The sequence below is a fragment of the Dermacentor variabilis genome, chromosome 3 (genome assembly GCF_050947875.1).
Source record: "Dermacentor variabilis isolate Ectoservices chromosome 3, ASM5094787v1, whole genome shotgun sequence".
Classification (NCBI taxonomy): domain Eukaryota; kingdom Metazoa; phylum Arthropoda; class Arachnida; order Ixodida; family Ixodidae; genus Dermacentor; species Dermacentor variabilis.
Window position 1 is genome coordinate 242238979 of NC_134570.1, and position 15648 is coordinate 242254626.

General features: G+C 49.1%; 1 protein-coding gene across 1 annotated transcript in view; it reads left to right on the forward strand.

Moving 5' to 3' along the window:
• slgA (proline dehydrogenase slgA) overlaps window positions 1-15648 on the forward strand; it is a 446215-nt gene that overhangs the window by 107568 nt on the left and 322999 nt on the right. The window lies entirely within an intron of this gene.

The following is a 15648-nucleotide window of genomic DNA, read 5'->3' on the forward strand; positions in this document are numbered from 1 at the left end:
AACTTTTCTCTTGATGGATAATGGCAATCTGCTGTTCATGATCTGAGAATGCCTGCCAAACGCACCCCAGCCCATTCTTGTCTTTCTGATTATTTCAGTCTCAGAAGCACATGAATGGGCTGGGGTGCGTATATACATAGACGTATACGTATACGTATAGAAGCATATACAGTGCTAAAAAGGAGGCACGTCCTGTGCTGCCGGGGTTTAGCGGAGAGACGAGAACTAGGAGTCGGATTCCTGATTAATAAGGAAATAGCTGGTAACATACAGGAATTCTATAGCATTAACGAGAGGGTGGCAGGTCTTGTTGTGAAACTTAATAAGAGGTACAAATTGAAGGTCGTACAGATCTATGCCCCTACATCCAGTCATGATGACCAGGAAGTCGAAAGCTTCCATGAAGACGTGGAATCGGCGATTGGTAAAGTCAAAACAAAATATAGTGTACTGATAGTCGACTTCAATGCCAGGGTAGGGAAGAAGCAGGCTGGAGACAAGTCAGTGGGGGAATATGGCATATGCTCTAAGAATAGCAGGGGAGAGTTATTAGTAGAGTTTGCAGAGTAGAATAATATGTGGATAATGAATACCTTCTTCCGCAAGCGGGATAGCCAAAAGTGGACGTGGAGGAGCCCGAATGGCCAGACTAGAATTGAAATAGACTTTATACTGTGCGCTAACCCTGGCATCATACAAGATGTGGACGTGGTCGGCAAGGGGCGCTGCAGTGACCATAGGATGGTAAGAACTCGAATTAGCCTAAGCTTGAGTAGGAAACGGAAGAAACTGGTACATAAGAAGCCGATCAATGAGTTAGCGGTAAGAGGGAAAATAGAGGAATTCCAGATAAGGCTACAGAACAGGTATTCGGCCTTAACTCAGGAAGAAGACCTCAGTGTTGAAGAGAAGAACGACAATCTTATGGGCATCATTAAGGAGTGTGCAATAGAAATTGGTGGTAACTTCGTTAGACAGGATGCCAGTGAGCTGTCGCAGGAGACGAAAGATCTGATCAAGAAACGACAATGTATGAAGCCTCTAACCCTACAGCTAGAATAGAACTGGCAGAAATTTCGAAGTTAATCAACAATTGTAAAACAGCTGACAAAAGGATGTATAATATGGATGTAATTGAACATACTCGCAGGAACGGAGGAAGCCTAAAAGCAGTGAAGAAGAAACTAGGAATAGGCAAGAATCAGACGTATGCGTTAAGAGACAAAGCCGGCAATATCATTACTAATATGGATGAGATAGTTGAAGCGGCGGAGGAGTTCTATAGAGATTTATACAGTACCAGTGGCACCCACGACGATAATGGAAGAGAGAATAGTCTAGGGGAATTTGAAATCCCACCAGTAACGCCGGAAGAATTAAAGAAAGCCTTGGCAGCTATGCAAAGGGGGAAGGCAGCTGGGGAGGATCAGGTAACAGCAGAATTGTTAAAAGATGGTGGGCACATTGTCCAAAAAAAAAAAGAAAAAAAAAACAGGTCACCCTGTATACGCAATGCCTCCTGACTTCGAGCGTACCGGAATCTTGGAAGAACGCTAACATAATCCTAATCCATAAGAAAGGCGACACCAAAGACTTGAAGAATTGGAGACCGATCACCTTACTGTCCGTTGCCTACAAAGTATTTACTAAGGTAATCGCAAATGCAATCAGGACCACCTTAGACTTCTGTCAACCAAAGGACCAGGCAGGATTGCGTAAAGGCTACTCTCAACGATAGACCGTATTCATATTATCGATCAGGTGATAGAGAAATTTGCGGAATATAACCAACGCTTATATATAGCTTTCATTGATTACGAGAAAGCGTTTGATTCAGTCGAAACCTCAGCAGTCATGGAGGCATTACGGAATCAGGGTGTAGACGAGCCGTATTTAAATATACTGAAAGATATCTATACCGGCTCTACAGCCACCATAGTCCTCCATAAAGAAAGCAAAAAAATCCCAATAAAGAAAGGCGTCAAGCAGGGAGATACGATCTCTCCAATGCTATTCAAGTGTTTACAGGAGGTATTCAGAGACCTGGATTGGGAAGAATTGGGGATAAGAGTTAATGGAGAATACCTTAGTAACTTGCGATTCGCTGATATTGCCTTGCTTAGCAACTCAGGGGACCAACTGCAATGCATGCTCACTGACCTGGAGAGGCAAGCAGAAGGGTGGGTCTAAAAATTAAACAGGAGAAAACTAAAGTAATGATTAACAGTCTCGGAAGAAAATACAGTTTACGATAGGTAGCGAAGCACTGGAAGTGGTAAGATAATACATCTAGTTAGGGCAGGTAGTGACCACGGATCCGGATCATGAGAGTGAAATAATCTAAAGATTAAGAATGGGCTGGGGCGCGTTCGGCAGACATTCTCAGATCATGAACGGCAGGCTGCCATTATCCCTCAAGAGAAAAGTGTATAATAGCTGTGTCTTACCAGTACTCACGTACGGGGCAGAAACCTGGAGGCTTACGAAAAGGGTTCTACTTAAATTGAGTACGACGCATCGAGCTATGGAAAGAAGAATGATGGGTGTAATGTTAAGGGGGATAGGAATAGAGCAGATTGGGGTGAGGGACCAAACGCGAGTTAATGATATCTTAGTTGAAATAAAAAAAAAAAGGAAATGGGCATGGGCAGGACATGTAATGAGGAGGGAAGATAAGCGATGGTCATTATTGGTTACGGACTGGATTCCAAAGGAGGGGAAGTGTAACAATATGTATATGTATTTGCATCTAGAAACTGGTATTTTTGTCGGAGTTTATGCTTAGTGGATATGGCTTGACTGCCCGACTTGAACATTGCAATTGCATGTAGCGCGCGCGGTAATGAGACTACATAAGAAATTTAGAGAAAAGGCGGGGAATGCGGCAGATGGAAATTCAAGACGATGAGCAAAACGTGAACAAGGTGAACGCAGGAGCCAACGTTTCGACAAGTGGACTTGTCTTCTTCAAGGCGACTTATGCTTTCCTCGCCACACTATATATAGGTGGGGTTCTTCTAAAGCGGAGAGGGTGTGAGGCGGGAGGATGCGGAAACGAGGGAAAATGTGTTAGCGTGTCGAATTGAGAGCAAAGGAACGCCGTGTACAAGGTCAAAGCCAAGGGACAACCCCCCCCCCCCCCCCCCACTCGAGTCTCAACGTACGCGCTGGCTGACAAAAAAAAAAGGAAAGAAAGAAAGGAAACGAAAAAAAGAAAGAGGAGGATACGCCAAGAAATCAAACTAAGTGTTTTTGCCTATAGCTTGAAGTTTAGCATAGCGAATAGATTCTAAAGCTCCCTTTGAAACGTTTATGCCTATTGGTTGCAATGTCTTGAACTTATGGATAAGGTATGATTCTCTGTATTTTCTTTCTCGTTCAGAACGGAAATTTGACTGTAAGATGTAGAGTTTAAGTTCATCAAAGTTATGACCTGGTTGGTTGAAATGCTCGGCGACTGCTTTGGGAAGCTTTTTAGCTGTGTCCGCGCGATGTCCGTTTAATCTGACGTTCATTTATTGTCCTGTTTCACCGATATATTGTTTCTTACAGAAGGAACATTCATGCTTATAAATCACACCCGAACTTGTACAAGTGAAGCTAGATTTGAGTTCATGTGTATAACTATTTGCGGTGCTTTTAATTTTAATGTTTGATGGTGCCTGCAGGTTTTGCACCTAGGGCGACAACATGCTTTTATTACGGGGGAGTGCTGTTGGCTGACTTTTGCGTGCACTAACATGTCTTTAAAGTTCTTGTTTCGGCGATAGGTAACCCAGGGTACATCCGGGAACGCTTTTCGCAGACGCTTGTTACTTGATAATATTGAGTGGTATTTTCTTAGGATGTTGTTTATGTTTGGGAGTGCATTAGAATATTTTGTAATAAAGGCCGGCGGTCTGTCAGATTCTAATGTGGGCTGTCTCTTCGCCAATTACGACTGTCTCTCCAATCTTGACGCGGCATCATAAGCTCTATCGAGAGCAACTTGGGGATAGTTCCTTTCTGCTAGCGTTGATTTAAGGTCATTTAGGTGGTGGATATAATCGGGGTCTTCGCTGCAGATCCTTCTTATACGTTTCGCTTGTCCTACAAAGATTCCTCGCTTGCAATGTCGCTGTTGATGACTGTTGTAGTCTAAATATTGCTGGCTATCTGTAGGCTTCCGGTAAAGTGTCGTTCTCAGTTTTCCGTTTTCTTTGTAGACCGCCGTGTCCAGGAAGTTGAGCTCTTGGTGTGAAAAGGAGCTACATCGCTGATCTGTCGAGCGAATCCTCACACTTGGAGCCGCCAGGCGTGCTTCTAAATCAGTGGTAATGTTAAAGCAATATCGGAAGCACTGACGACCAAAACCGAAATGCGCGATAACAATTGGATTCACATCGCTCAGTAAGAAGCTTTATTTACAGTACGAATACTTATGTCCTACCGTTTTTCTTGGGTGAGGATATCCGTACACAAATACATAAAGACAGTTGGTTGCACTCCAGTCTTTCTCACTGGCCACATAGCTCTGCAAGGAATTTGGAGCATGCCATTCGTGTGCGACTAGCACGGACGTCGCCGCTCGAAAAGTGGCTGCTCTTGCCATTACTACGCGGTCCTTTCAAACATTACACCGGACGTTGTCAGCATGTACCCACAAGGACATGAAAGTCGCATTGCACGGACTGAAGAACACAGGCCACGGTCACGCAGCACGAAAACACAGAAACCTGTGCCGACATCACGAGTCAACGAGCAACTTCGAGGTATATCTATAAACCTTTTTCCGCACTTGAGAACGTTACTCTTGCATTCATCGTTGTCAGCAAAGTGATCACAGCTAGCGTACTTGAAGCTGAAATACAGTGAGCTTCACGCACGCCGTATACAACGCTTTCTGGAAGGAAATACGGGAAACAAATTGACGAAATGCTGTCACTGAACGCCACTTCGCTGATGCAAACAAACAGTCAGCACTGCCGCGGCGCACAGCCTCATGGGAACTTCCACGTGACCAACCTGTTTCGGCGGAGGGGAGTTTTTTTAAAACTCCCTCTCGGAATTTTCACGGAAGAACAAGATTTTGAAGCGGAGTAAAATCGCGTCATGTCGCCTTACTCTATACCGCAGGTAGCCAACAGAGTGAAACGAGGGGATGCCGCTTTATTGCTCCCATACATCAGAGTAAATATTCGACGATGGGGATGCTTTAGGGCGCATCACCTGTTAAAAAGTCCCAGGTGGGCTTATTTTCGTTTACAATGATAGGCAGCCGTAGTCGAGATGCACACCTGCACTGGAATTCACAAGGCCGAGGGCGCTGTATTTAAAGAATGAGGGCCATATCCAGCTGTATGCAGAAATTATTACTATGAATCTGGAGTCAAGCGGCACCAGAACCGGGTTCTAGGCCTTGTTGTTTTCGTCTTGTGTCCCCTTGCGCGTTGTTCGCTATGTCGGCGGCCAGTCACGTTGGCCATAGTTCAGCTGTTTCCTTTTATTTAGTCTGTTCATTTCTTGTACTCAAGTGCTATCGCGTTCATTGCGAGTTGTAACACAGTATACATAAACGCCGCTTTATGCCACGAATTTCCTGAAAGGCGTTTAGTTCAGCAACATTTCCGTGTTTTGGGGGGTTATCACCCGTGTTTTGGGACAAAGGAACGATAACACAGTAGTGCAAACAATCACAAGGGCATTTATTGCACCTTTCATAGACCGCTGCCTGCTGGCCGAGTTGCTATCCACAAAACATGGCGATGGGCGCGCGAGAAATTGAGGAAGTCCGACTCACCGCGACCGGGTAGCGAGCGAATATTAAAAATTAAATTATGGGGTTTTGCGTGCCAAAAACGCTTTCTGATTATGAGGCACGCCGTAGTGGAGGACTCCGGAAGATTCGACCACCTGGAGTTCTTTAACGTGCACCTAAATCTAAGCACACGGGTGTTTTCGCCCCCATCGAAATGCGGCCGCCGTGGCCGGGATTCGATCCCTCGACCTCGTGCTCAGCAGCCCAACACCATATCCACTGAGCAACCACGGCGGGCGAATGTGATCGCCCCATGCTGGACACCAACGCCTGGTCGTTGGCGCGTACGGTCACGCGAACGGTGGTGCGTTCGAACGATCGTATTCGTCCATTCCGGTGCCCGCGTAGTGCGCGCCGATGAACGCGCCACTGGTGGCGGCCTTGCGCGGAACACACGGGCGTCAGGCACGTGCCATAGTTTGTTGTGTCGTTGATAGTGCTTCTCTGTCTTATTCACGTTTTCAGAGCAAAATAGGCAACACCCTTCGCATGTGTGAGTTGGCCAGAGCTCCAAAGAATGTCCAAGAATAATTGTTGCAGGGTGGGGCATCCAAATACCGGCGAAAACATGCCGGCAATACGGTTCTAATCATTCCCCGCAAAGCCTCATCAGCGGGAGCAGCGGGAGCAATGAATCGTCGCTTCGGCGGTAGATTTCTTGTTCTCATCCTTTGTCGCGTCGGTGTTTTTTTCCACTCGATCACAGACGCGCTAGCGACGAAGCTCGTATGCAGTGCAGCACGCGGTTTAAGGACATTTTGGTAAAGTTCTGAATGCCGTTTGCCGCTTATGTTGTTTTCCGCTTCTTTACCGCGTTGCGCTGGCTAGGCAGCACGACTGCACGAGCGCATGGCGTTGTATGTTAAAGCTACTGAAGTTTGCAAGGACTAAAATTGTTGGTTTTATGTGGTCCGGTAAATCTTCGCACCAGCTGTCGGAAATGAGTGGCTTCGCACATGTTTGACTGTTGCTGGTTGCTTCATGCGCAACTCTTGTTGATTCTTTTGAGCTGCGAGGTTTTCACCCTGCCTCGTTTAAAGGGTCTAAATGACACTGTGCACATGTCTTATCGGGATGACACCAAGCAAGTGCTTCTTTAACAGCTTTATTCTTTTCGCCCGAGGGCATCTTAGATATCGTGGTTTTTGGGGAAATGTGTTTACAAAATAGGTCGTTCAGGGCGACAATTGCTAATAGTTGCTGCATATGGTATTTTTGTTCCAATTTTCGCTGAAAAGTTCGCGTCACGTTTGGGAAGTCATCACACCTCGATGCTGTCTGGGCAGACTTAACACGCCGAGTGATTTGTTTATTTCACAATGTAGCCCCTTCTTGCACGTGAATGTTGTACTCAACTGAATTCTTTCTTACTTTGCTTACGTCGCAGAGGACTAGACCCGGCCTTGCCGCCAGCGCTCACCTACTTTGACTGGCGCTGCTCTGCCTTTAAATATATCATGTGGCACCTCTCCCTAGTGATATTTTAAAAAAAGTACTCAAAAGTTAGTCAGCCTTTAGCTTTGTTTATTTTCCAAGCAGCTTCCTTGGGGAATGTAAAATTGCAAGAACTGCAGCGGGAGCGGCAGTTCATCGGCGTATGCAGCAGCATTTCATCGGTGGTACAGCATAAACACGTGATTTTATTAAGCTGTGCGTTTGGTGACTTCGTTGACTAGGTTACGTGTTTCCATCAATAAATTCGCAATTACTCTTCTTGAGGCGCCTTCGACTGCACTTATTCAGCGATGTCACATTTATTCATCGGCAGAAAAATCCCAACGGCATATGCAGACATTGTACCGTGCGGAATTGTTTGATATAAGTCTGCACTAACGGCGGGTGCTAATTATTGAGGTACAGAAGCAGCATTACGGCAAGGGTAGAATTAAAAAACAAACGATCGAGAGATCGCATTACTCAACATTTATCGGCTAGTCAACATGAGCTCCACTTCATGTAAATGGGGTTCATGGCGTTTGGCTGCGGGACGCACCTGGCACGTATGAAGACCATGTTGTCCCAAACACCGGTAACATTGTGTGCATACCCGCTCCCACAGAGGTCAGCGTCTTCCCTACAGCTGTCATCGCAGAAGAAGCATCTGGCGCCCGAACAAAGGAGAAATCGCAGCAGCGAACTTCACCATCCTTGCTGCATAGGGTTGTCGTCTGCTACTACTCCCGCGCGCACTGTTGGAAGCGCCTGCTAGGTGGCTATCCGTGGCATAGGCGGTGCACGAGGCGGATCGGCCTCGCGAGACGTTCTCGCAGAGGCACGTATCGGCGCACGGGCGGGACGTCCGTACCGCTTCTCGATTCGGAGCCAAAAAGAAAGAGCTGTCTCCTTTTTGCGCCCAAGTAAGCCTGCCGAATGGATGGAGGAAGCCTAAAAGCAATGAAGAAGAAACTAGGAATAGGCAAGAATCAGACGTATGCGTTAAGAGACAAAGCCGGCAATATCATTACTAATATGGATGAGATAGTTCAACTGGCTGAGGAGTTCTATAGAGATTTATACAGTACCAGTGGCACCCACGACGATAATGTGAGAGAGAATAGTCTAGGGGAATTTGAAATCCCACCAGTAACGCCGGAAGAAGTAAAGGAAGCCTTGGCAGCTATGCAAAGGGGGAAGGCAGCTGGGGAGGATCAGGTAACAACAGATTTGTTGAAGAATGGTGGGCAAATTGTTCTGGAAAAACTGGCCACCCTGTATACTCAATGCCTCATGACCTCGAGCGTACCGGAATCTTGGAAGAACGCTAACATAATCCTAATCCATAAGAAAGGGGACGCCAAAGACTTGAAAAATTATAGACCGATCAGCTTACTGTCCGTTGTCTACAAAGTATTTACTAAGGTAATCGCAAATAGAATCAGGAACACCTTAGACTTCTGTCAACCAAAGGGCCAGGCAGGATTCCCTAAAGGCTACTCAACAATAGACCATATTCACACTATCAATCAGGTGATACAGAAATGTGCGGAATATGACCAACCATCATATATAGTTTTCATTGATTACGAGAAAGCGCTTGATTCACTCGAAACCTCAGCATTCATGGAGGAATTACGGAATCAGGGTGTATACGAGCCGTATGTAAAAATACTGAAAGATATCTATAACGGCTCCACAGCCACCGTAGATTGGATGTGCAGACCAAGGATCCTGATTCTATGTACCTTAGGCACTTGTTGACCGTGTATGAACAGATGTATGCCTGGGTCGCCTTTGTGGGGTTTAATAGTGAGCAATTCGGACTTTTCTGGCGAGCAGAAGAGCCCCATTATGCGAACGTGCCGTTCGATAACGTTGATAGCTGTTTGTAGGACATCTTGGGCCTCCCCAATAGAGCCTTGTGACACCCATAGAGTCATATCATCAGCATACAAAGCGTGGTGCAATTTAGTGATACCTGCGAGCTCTCTGGCGAGTGGGGCCATGGCTACGTTAAATAATAGTGGTGATAGGACTGCTCCCTGGGGTGTGCCCCTGTTTGGAAGGGCAAAGGCGGCCGATGTGAGTGGACCTAATCTAATCTCAGCGGTACGATTTTCCAAAAAAGCTTTGACATAGTGCCAGATCCTACGGCCGCAACCTGTGGTGGCAAGGGTCCTGAGGATATGGTCGTGTCCTACATTGTCAAAGGCCTTTTGTATGTCTAATGCTAGGATGGCTCTGGTGCGGGCTGTCCGTCGTTTGGGATTTAATAAGGTCTCTTTAATATGCAAGAGGACATCCTGCGCCGATAGGTTGGGGCGAAAGCCAAACTGAGTGTTGGGGAAGAAATGCTTAGCTTCTAAGTGCGGTTGTAGTCGCCGGACAATCACATGCTCAAAAAGTTTGCCTACACAACTCGTGAGAGAGATAGGTCGTAAATTCTGAAGCAGTAACGATTTATTCTGTTTCGGAATAAGATTAATCTGGGCGTGTTTCCAATCGCCCGGCAGTGTGCCCTTTCGCCAGTGTTCGTTAAAGAGATCCGTGAGCTCCTGCAAAGATATGTCATCTAAATTTCGGAGGACTTTGTACGTTATCCGGTCGGGCCCTGGTGCAGTGTCCCTGCCAAGGGCCTGTTTCCGGGCTCCGTTGCGCAAGTCCGCCACTGCGGCACCGAGCAGTAGCCTACCATGTTGCGCGCCTTCAAAGGCGGCCGCTACCTATTGAAGTGCTTTCAAGCGTTGTAAAGGAGGCAGTCGAAACGGGAAAATCTCGCCACTAAATGAGGACCGCAGCGTACGAGGGAATTTTAACTCTCGTTTTCAGCTCGCTTCGGCGCTCCCGAAGCAGCCGACGCGGCCGCTATGTTCACGTGATCCCTAATAGAACGTCACGCCGACGGTGGCGCCAGATTTTCCGGTGGTGGAGCTCGAGGCCAATACTTGGCGGAGCACATCGTGCGCCTGGAAGCAGTGCATGGAAAAAGGAGACGAACGAACCGCCTAGATCCCGGCCGTTGGTGCTCGCAGGCGCGAAGCTCTCGTTGGGCGCAATCATGCACAGCGAGGGACGCAAACGCACACTGTGCGTTGCTGCGGGACTTGGAGGTTTGCTTATGCGGTGAGAACGTTTAATTGCCTTGCGAACGCCACGAGCTTTTGCCGAAACCCGACACTTGTGGATTCGGCAAGAGTTTGCTGCTCACGAGAAAAGCGTTTGCGCAGACACCGTCGCGCCGCTGGGCCGTTCGTGTTGCGCAGGTCGCGTGACGTGTTGTGGACTGTGATTTGCATGCTTGCTCGGATGGCGTCGCCTCGGGGACGCGCCGCTGTCACTTGGGCCGGGGGGCCAAATTATTCGGGAGGCGCGCCTCGTAATCGTGGTTTTGGCGCGTAAAAGCTCGTATCTCTGGTGCGAAAGAATTATATGCCCCATTACGCGAAAATCCGGCGTTGTTGTCAGCGGCGTGACCGAAAAATGGTACCAAACATGGCCGACGGCAAATAGTAAAACCACTTCTGTAAACAAAAAGTAAAAGAAAGTTCTCTACCGCGGACTCAGCTAGCTAACCGTGCACTTGGTTTAAAAAAAAAAAAAGCTAGCTCTGGTCGACAGCGGCCCGCGAACGTGCCACTGTGGACCAGAAACACGCGACGCAAAGTAAGGCGCACTCGTCCCAAGGGGCTCCCACGCAAAAAGGGGCGCCTCGCGGGGGAGCAAACAATCGCACAACCTTTCCCTTTGAAAGGCAACTTTACTCCCCCCGAACGACACAGGCTACTGTACACCGCCAAGGTCGTAAGACGCGGGACTCGAGGCGGAGGGAGATGCCTGCGGTCAGCGAAGAGGGGTCGAACCGGGGGTGGCGGCGAGGCTGCAGGCATGCAGCCCGCCTCTTGCGGGACTGTCTCCTCAATGTGTGCGAGGCACCTCGATTTCTGAGAAAAACGGGGCCTGGTAGTGAGGGCGCCGGTGTTCGTTGCTTACGCTCGACCATCCTGCACGATCTCGTCCCGAGAGAGTCTCATCAGTCCGACTCGCTTCCGCACTCGCTGTCCGACGCCAACTTGTTTCATCTGGCTTGCATGGGCGCTCGTGTCTGGCCGCGTCGACGCCTTCGATATTCGTAGGTTCGAGATGCGATATGTGTCTGCGGGCAGATATGTCCCTCTGTAACTATGTGCGGGCCTCTGTGTTTACGTTGCGTCTTCGTAGGCTGTCCTGTGTCCTTAACTGTTTGTGGCCGCGGGGGCGGCGGTAGTCGATCACCCTCTTGTATGCGCCATCCTTTCTTCTGCGCGAGAAGAGCATGGCTGCTGTACTGGGAAGTACTGTCACGGATGAATCCACATGATTTCAGCTCATCATTAATGTCCTTCAGTACCCGCCTTTCATAGTAAGAGCTGCGGTATGGTGGCTGGAAAACCGGCTTGCTTCCAAGGAGCTCCACGTTTTCATTTCAGCGATGCCGGTGCACCCTAATTCTTCCATTTTCAGAGCGAAGCAATTGCTATGCTTGTTGAGTAACGCGCAGAGCTGTGTTTTCTCTTCGTCAGAGACGATCGAGGCAACATCAATATCGCCTTGGCTAATTGGTTGCGGCGCAGAGGCCTCCTCGCTGACGGCCAGTAGGACTTGCTTTGATACGTTGCAAGGAGCGGGTGGACGCATGAGTATCGGTCCTTGCTTCATCTGCAACGTGACGTTGCTGTAGCTTGTAACGGGGGCGCTGACCACATCGGTTGCACCAAGGGAAGGCGTTCCTGACTCAAACAAAATCGTTCGCGGGGGAACCTCAACGTTCTCGCGACACGTGAGGAGTCCCTACAATTCTGGAACAAGACGTGTCAGCTCTTGTGCTTGCCCTTGATTCAGCAAATGGGCACACCACGGACCAGGAGCAGATCGGGCAAGTCGATCACGTCAATGCCAACGATTACGTCCGGTCCAACAAAGGCGTCGTCGCTGACTATTTAGAAGTGGGCGGCCGGAAGATCACCGGAAGATCAACATCGTCGACGGGCACCTTTAAGTCTAGTTCGCCGAGGGATGACTGCTGTCCACCGACTCCGCGTATGGCCGCCCCTGGAGGCGCCGTAAGCTCCCTGTTCAGATGCACGCGCCAGCTTGATCAAGCTCACATCGCCACCCGTATCGAGAAGAGCTACCATCCATTCGCCGTCAATGCAAACGTTTTTGTGCACCCTTCTTGAAGGCGTGGTGCGTACAGTATTGGTCACGTTCTCTGAGCGGCCCTGATTCGGACGAAATATCGCGCTGTGCCCATCGCAATTACACTTCGTGCAGTGAAGTGGGCGCCGTGGCTCAGAACACTGACGCCACAGGTGGCCCGTTTTTTGGCAGTTGTAACAACGTACTCCGTCCGCGTGTCGCACTCCTTCTCGCACGGGGCTGCTGCGTACAGCATCGTCTACTTCTGTTGACGAAGGAAATGGTTGGTGGCCACTGCTCGGTCGGCTTCGGCTGCCGAATCTTTGTGCGATGGGAATCGTTTTTCTCGGCTTTCTGTAAAATGTTCATACGCTTTGATGGCTTGAAGCAACTCGTCCACACTTCTGTAGCTTCTGTCCCGCAGCGCAAACTCATTTTAGTCGACCAGAGGCTTCTGAAAATATCGGTAATTGTGTCCGGCAGACTTAGCTTGGCACTGGCGCACATTCTTTCCTTTTCTCGAACGTACTTCGCCACCTACTCGTCACGACTCTGAACTCTATCGGCCGTTCTTCTCCATAAATCCTGGAAGCTTTCTTCGGTCACGAAGGCAGATTTAAATGCAGTTAGGAACTCTTGCCATGACTGACGTTTTGCTGCTGACGAGATCAGCCAATCCTTAGCGGGGCCCTGCAGCTTGAGGTGAATTGCAGTAAGGCGTTGTTGTTCAGACCAGTTGGCTAAGTCCGCAATGCGCGAGAATGTTTCCAGCCAGTCTTCGGCACTGATCTGGGCGCTGTCTCCGTTAAAGCTTGGGATTGCGGTAGAGGGGTCCGGACTCACATGAACAGTTGTCGCTGTCGAGGGCGGATTCATCCTCTCCCTCATGCGGGCCATTGCAGAGAAGGCACTGTCCCAAGATGGCGTTGCTCGGGCCTTGATCCGGCTGGAACAACGGTGTTGAGGGAGCAGAAGTAGAGCCGCCGAGCTCCCGAATCTCCTCCTGCAGTCGCAAAAGCCGGGCGACTGTCTCTTGGAGCTGGTCTGTTGCGCAGCGATCATTGCGTTGCCTGCTGTCTCGTTGGAGCTCGGTGGCGCTCGTCACCTCCTCAGCAGCGCCCGACTGGGCAGCAAGACGTGTGTTGTACGGATGTTCGCCGTCCTGACTCATCTTGACGGGCTTGTTGGGATTATCCCACTTCTGAGTGTAAACAAAAAGTTCTCTACCGCGGACTCAGCTAGGTAACCGCGCACTTGGTTTAAAAAAAAAAAAAGAAAAGCTAGCTCTGGTCGACAGCGGCCCGCGAATGCGCCACTGTGGACGAGAAACACGCGCCGCAAAGCGAGGCACGCTCGCCCCAAAGGGGCTCCCACGCAAAGAGGGGCGCCTCGCGGGGGAGCAGACAGACGCGCAACCTCTCTCTTTGAAACGCAGCTTTACTCTCCCCGAACGACACAGGCCACTGTACACAGCCAGGGTCGTAAGACGCGGGGCTCGAGGCGAACGGAGCGGTCACCGAAGGGGGGTCGAACCGGGGGCTGCAGGCCACGCTCGAACGCCGCTCGTTACCCTCGAGTTTTCGTTTGGCGCGGTTAGAGCGCAGCAACAGACGACTGCGATGCTTTCGCATTTCCACAGAGTCTCTGCCGAATTCCTTTACAGTGAAGCTGCCTATGGGATATGGTAAAAAATGTGTCCGAGATGTTGAGGAAAACAAATCATCATGTGTGCAGATCTTGGTGATAGTAAAGAAAGGGTCCAAGCTCCATGGCAGATACCCCTGTGAGCTCGGGGACCTGTAGCGCGCACTTGAACTACCACTGTCACACGTGGGACCCAAGAGGTCCTAGACACAAGGGTAAGAACAAATGTTCTTGCAAAAAAAAAAAAGAACGTCTTGTGCAATTTCTTTAAAAAAATGAATGAAGAATAGTTTACTAACGTCTGCTGTAAGGGTACTTGGTACAGGCTTTCGAAATGGTTTTAGACGCAAAAAAAAAAAAAAAATAAGACGCGCACAACAGATAAAAGTTCTTATTTTTTTGCGCCTACAGCAATTTCTCGTTCACGGCGCCAACCGCGCCACAGTGCCACCGATCCGCAGCGTCACGCGAGAAAAGCGTCGTCTTCTTCCACAGCCGGCTGCTCCGCTGCCGCCGCTCATCGTGCCAGCGTACAATTGCCGTTCGTTGTCTTACCCGACATTTAACAAGCAGAGGTGACAGGCGAGTGTGTGTGCGTACCTGGAACATATTCCTACCTTTTTTTCAATATTCTGGGTGACCCATGCGTGTCGTGCGTTAAACAGCTTCGCTGGTCATCCGCCTGCACGCAACTGTTTGCTTAAATCGTGCCGCCCGTCTTACGACCGAGAGAACCTCGTCGCCCCGTCAATTGTGCGCTTAATTCAGTGATGGAATCAATTTATGCGCTACCCGCTTGCGCTGTTTCTGCTGTCGGCCCACTTCAATGTTATTTTCGGTGCCGTGCGGCTTTTGTCGGGCCTCGTTTCGCCTTTAGCCATAACTTCGGAGACCGCGTACGTGTCTGAAATGTTTTTGAGAAAAATAAACAGGTTGAACAGTACGGCTTTCAGCTTAGCGCAACGCGCGTCCTCGGTAGAAGCTACCGCGAAGGCGGCGACTTTCGTGAAATACCTTACAGTCCTAGCATTTGACCCCCCTGCTTTAATGCGAGGTTATTGAACCCGAGTTCCGCGCTAAAATTACGAAGACACTATGCGATGCTATAGTGTCTGTGCGCCCCGCCAGCGCTAATATTACGGATAGTCCGCAGATTTGCCTAAAGTTTTCTTTTTGCTGCACTTACGACGATGCCGAATTATGTGAACATTTTTGAAGCTGATTTTGCCATTGCGCCTTAGTCGTGTGACGGTGATTATTCTCACTTAGCTTCCAATTTCTACATAGTGCGCAACTTGAAACATTACCAACAAGAATAATTGTTTAGAATGCCAAATAATAATAATGATCACACGTGGTAGCTGGCAAACCATCTGTAGAGAGGCATTCTGCAAATTGTGGCGACATAAAATTTCCATGCACTGGGAAACACGCACTGACGTGAATCGCGCGTGTCTGCTCGAAGGAGGCACGGCACGGCTCACTTCAACGACGAAGGAGGGAAACTGCCGCAGCTTGAAATGAATACGCACCGAATCGCGCAGGATACTTCAGGCCTGATTTCCGGTCAGCTACTTTGCAGCACCAAATGTCGC